Raw genomic sequence first — 5,484 nt, 5'->3', positions numbered from 1 at the left:
AAACCAAAAGCATGAAAATGGCTATTAATATCCATTTTGCTGAAATTTGATGAACAGAAGAAAAGAAAAAGAACATTAGGGTTCGGCTAAGGAAATATTTGATTAAGGTATGTGTTTTGATCGGTTTTTAATAATTTCTACGCTTTTGTGATGTTGCTTTGTATACTATCAAGCCCATGCCTTAATTTCTGATTTTGTTAACAATTTTGAAATGTGCCACGGATAAATTCATGAGCTTTGTGATGTTATATATTGAAATATGAAAGCTTAATGTTAGGTTTACATGTTTTGTCTTTGGATTTTTGATGAATTTGAGCAATTTGGGCTAAATTGTGAAAATGTTATTTTGAAGGACTAAAATATGAAATAATTGAAATTGTGGACTTGTATGAGTGCTATGAATATTTGGCCAAGCATGAGTATATGCAAATTATGTGTACTTTGTGATTTTGTGAAGTAGGGACTAAAATGACAAAATGTGAAAATGTGAGGGCTAGTTTGCAAAATGCCCTAATTGTGTGTATATGGATTGTTTTGAATGAATGTGTGATTGAATAAGTTAAATTTGAATTGATTTAGATCGAGAACTAAAGAATACGAAATTAGATCGGGAAAAGTCGAAAGTCGTCGAGTAACCGATTCAATCTATCCAAATATGCACGAGGTAAGTCGATATACAGATAAGCTTGTTTGAATTGAATTATTATTATTCATTTGATATTGAATTGTGATGAATGAATGTCCAAGCTAAATGTATGCTAACCAAGAAAGTATCAACAAGGTTCCGACGTCTGAAAAGCCCCGTATGAACCTTAGGATAGTTAGGATACATATGCCATGAAATAGGATCCGATATGTGTTTTCGTGTAAGACCACGTCTGGGACGTTGGCATTGACTTCTGTTTTACGTGTAAGACCATGTCTGGGACTTCAGCATCGTATCTGATTTCATGTAAGACCTTGTCTGGGACAGTGGCATTGATGTTTGATTGCATGTAAGACAACGTCTGGGACGTTGGCATTGTATATGCTTCCCGAGCTTTCCGCATATCCCTACGTTTCCAAATGGTTCAAACGGGCATTCCACAAAATGAATGACTTGTGAAATACATATCCAATTCAGGTACGTTTAAAATGTGTATCACATTTGATAGTGAAAGGTAAGTATGTATTCTTTAACGAACAAGAGATGATATATGGTAAAAGGATGAGAAATTATGCTATATGTGTCATGGAAATTGGAAGATATGAAATGTATGTGAATATGGAAGTTGTAATAGTTTATGACTTGAATTATATGTTTAATGTGTGTCTTTTAACTGTTTTACAGATATCGCAGCTATTGGAAGCTCGGGGATCATTATGGATCATCACCGCACTATCGAACTTCATTTTGGTATATTTTGGAAATGTAAATAGTGGAGTATGGCATGTATCGGCTAGAAGTACTTTGAATATGTTTTGAAATGTGTATATAGCTAGCCATGTGATATGGCTAGATTATGGATATGTTTATGAATGAGTTGTGGTATAAGTTATATGATGAATTTATGTTTATGACATGTTCTTGTTTGGCTAAAATAAATGGTCAATCTGACAAGTATTTGGTAAGTTCATATTATGAGATTGAGTGGTATGTATTGAGGTTTATAAACCATATGTTTTTAGATGTTTTTGTCTTATGTTTTGGCATAAAATAGTAAGGTTATTAAGCATGGAATTGGTTGGCAATGATATAACATGATTGGTTAAAGTATTGGTTGTGAATTGGATGTTAATTGGTTAAGAAATGTTGTGATTTTGGTTGCTTGTAGGTTTGATTTAAATGGGTGGAAAATTGGCTTTTCTAATGGCTTATTTTTGTCTACACGGGCAGAGACACGGGCATGTGTCTCATCCGTATGCGACACATGGTCATATTGTACTGCCGTGTGTTCTCTGGGGTACACTACAATTTGTAAGTCAGGCTCGGGCACGGCCAAGGCACACGGGTGTGTGGCTAGCCGTGTGGCCCAAGTCAGTTTCGACCATAGCCAAGGCACACAGGCGTGTCTTGTGGCTGTGTGAGTAAGTCATTAAGTATGCCTTGTTTTGACACGGCCTAGATACACGGGCGTGTCTAATGCCGTGTGAGGTACACGACCTATTCACGCTGGCGTGTGACTGTACTTGTTTGAAAAATGTTTAAGTTTTGGAAAAAAATTGTATCTCTTCAGTTTAGTCCCGACTCTTTTCTGATGCATGTTTTAGGTATTGAAGACCTTTATAAGGAACTCTATATCCATGTTGATCTCTAATGCTTTGATGTTTATGAAATGAAAGTTAAATGTTCCGATTCGTCTAGTAATGCCTTTAACCCTAGTTCGGTGACGGATACGAGTTAGGGGTGTTACACCACCAATCAAAGAGGTCGAATTTGCTTTTGAATTAGTACCAAGAACATCACCGATATCTATAGCTCCATACAGAATGGCTCCGACAGAATTGAAATAATTGAAAGCTCAGTTGCAAGAGTTAACGGATAGAGGTTTTGCACGACCTAGTTTTTCGCCCTGGGGTGCGCCAGTGTTGTTCGTAAAGAAGAAAGATGGATCAATGAGAGTTTGTATTTATTATCGTCAGCTTAACAAAGTTACAATACAGAATAAGTATCCTTTGCCACGAATCGATGATTAGTTCAATCAGTTCAAAGGAGCTACAGAGATCTCAAAGATTGATTTGAGATTTGGCTATTATCAGTGGCAAGTTAAGGACTCAGATGTGCTGAAAACTGCCTTTAGAACAAGGTACGGGCATTATGAATTTCTTGTTATGCCTTTTGGATTAACTAATGCTCCTGTAGTTTTTATGGATTTGATGAAACAAATTTTCAGACCGTATTTAGATAGATTTGTGTTTGTATTCATTGACGACATTCTGATCTATTCATGAGATGAGTCTGAGCATGCCGAGCATTTGACGATTGTGCTACAAACCTTGAGGGATAAGCAATTCTTCACTAAATTCAGCAAATGTCAGATTTGGCTCCGAAAAGTCAGATTTTTGGGACATATACAGTGAAAAGTGCCACATCTTTATCGATCATAAAATCTTGAAATATATTATGACTCAAAAAGATTTGAATTTGCAACAACGGAGATGGCTCGAGTTGCTGAAAGACTACGAGTTAGTGATTGATTATCATCTGGGAAAAGAGAACACAGTCACGGATGCTTTGAGTAGAAAAACATTATTTGCTTTGAGCGCGAGGAATACTCAACTAACCTTGTTTGGTGATGGTTCAGTTTTACCAGAGTTAAAAGCTAAACCGGTATTTATTCAACAGATTTTTGAAGGTCGGAAGTTTGATAACGAGTTACAAGCTAAAAGATTGCAATGTGAGTTGACTAGTGATTCAGACTTTCAGATTGGATCTGATGATTGCTTAATGTTTCGAGGTAGAATTTGTGTACCAAAGAATTCTGAGTTTATTTAGAAAATTCTACATGAAGCACATAGTGGTTGTTTATCTGTTCATCTAAGGAGTACAAAAATGTATAATGATTTGAAATAATTGTATTGGTGGTCGAGCATGAAAAGAGACATTTCAGAGTTCATATCGAGATGTTTGGTTTCTCAGCAAGTTAAAGTTGAACATCAAGTGCCTTCGGGATTGCTATAGCCTGTCATGATACCAGAGTGGAAATGGGATAGAGTTACGATGAATTTCGTATTGGGTTTCCCACTACCTCTTAAAAAGAAATATGTTATTTGGGTTTTCGTTGATCGACTGACGAAATCAGCACATTTCATTCTGGTACGTACAGATTATTCGCTTGATAAATTGGCTGAATTGTACATATATGAGATTGTTAGATTGTACAGTGTGCCAGTTTATATTATTTTCGATAGAGATCCGAGGTTTACGTCATGATTCTGGAAGAAATTATAAGAAACTCTGGGTACGAAGTTGAACTTTAGTGCCGCATTTCATCCGCAAACTGATGGTTAGTCTGAGAAGGTTATTTAGATTCTTGAAGATATGCTTTATTGTTTTGTTTTAGAATTTGAAGGCAACTGAGAGAAATATTTGTCGTTGGTTGAATTCATGAATAATAACAGCTTTTAATTAAGCATAAAGATGACACCGTACGAAGCATTGTATGGTCGTAAATGCCGAACTCCATTATATTGCACCAAACTTTCTGAGAAAAAGATTCACGGGGTTGAGTTGATCAGAGAGACTGAAGAAAAAGTAAAAGTAATTCACGACAGTCTAAAAGCAGCTTCAGATCAATAGAAATCGTACGTGGATTTGAAACGTAAAGACATTGAATTTTAGATCAACGATAGAGTATTTATAAAAGTATCTCCATGGAAGAAAATTCTTCGATTTGGTCAGAAAGGCAAATTGAGTCCATGATTCATCGAGTCGTATGAGATTATCGAAAGAATAGGGCCAGTAGCATATCAGCTAGCTTTACCATCAGAGTTAGAGAAGATCCACAATGTGTTTCATGTATCGATGTTATGCTGATATAGGTCAGATCCATCACATGTAATTTCTTTGGCAGAGATTGAGATTCAACCAGGTATGACGAATAATGAAGAACCGATCAGAATTTTAGCTCGAGAGGTTAAAGAATTGAGAAATAAAAGCATAGCTTTGGTGAAAGAGTTATGGCAACGTCATGAGGTCGAAGAGGCTACGTGCGAGCCCAAGGAAAATATGAGAAAATAGTACCCTAACCTCTTTGCTGCTAAGATATTTAGGGACGAAAATTCCTAAGGGGGAGACTTGTAACAACCCATTTTTAGTCAATTGGAGTAGTGGTTTTGGGACCACAAATTCGAAGTCAAAATAATTATTTTATTATTATTTTAATGTCTACAGCATGATAGTATGTTTGTGTGCAATTTTTGTTAAGAAATTTTGTCGTTTAAATGCTTAATTTGATAAAAAGGACTAAATCGCGTAAAGTGCAAAACTGATGTTCTAATAGCTAAAGGTATTAAATGGCTATGAAATTAAATAGTGGAGGTCCTTATGTGGTAAATATACCATTTTTAATATAAGTGGACAAATATGGCTATTAATTAAATGGTTTTAATAATTTATTAACAAGGTTAATAAAGTAAATTAGCAAAATAAATAAGTAAACTAATAAAACAACAAAGCTATCGTCTTTCTCAAGTCACTCCCATTGAAAAGAAAACATCCATGGAAGCTGTTTTAGGGTTCAATCATTGCATTGTTTAATTGGTAAGAGATTTTGACTTGATTTTTAGTCACTTCTATGTTTTGGAGATCGTTGCAGCTTCACCTAGCTAGCCTAGAGACTATTTTGCAAAACTGTTAAAGGTTTAGGGTTTTTCATTGATGAATTTATATGTGTTTTGATGTTTAATGGTAGAAAATGCATGGTTGTTGCTAGATAAACAACATTTGTTAAGTGGTTTTTAGTGAAATGTCCAAATAGGGATTAATTTGTGAAATGTTAAAAT

This window comes from Gossypium hirsutum, chromosome A01 (assembly GCF_007990345.1).
Source record: "Gossypium hirsutum isolate 1008001.06 chromosome A01, Gossypium_hirsutum_v2.1, whole genome shotgun sequence".
NCBI lineage: Eukaryota > Viridiplantae > Streptophyta > Magnoliopsida > Malvales > Malvaceae > Gossypium > Gossypium hirsutum.
This window is presented reverse-complemented; position numbering follows the sequence as displayed.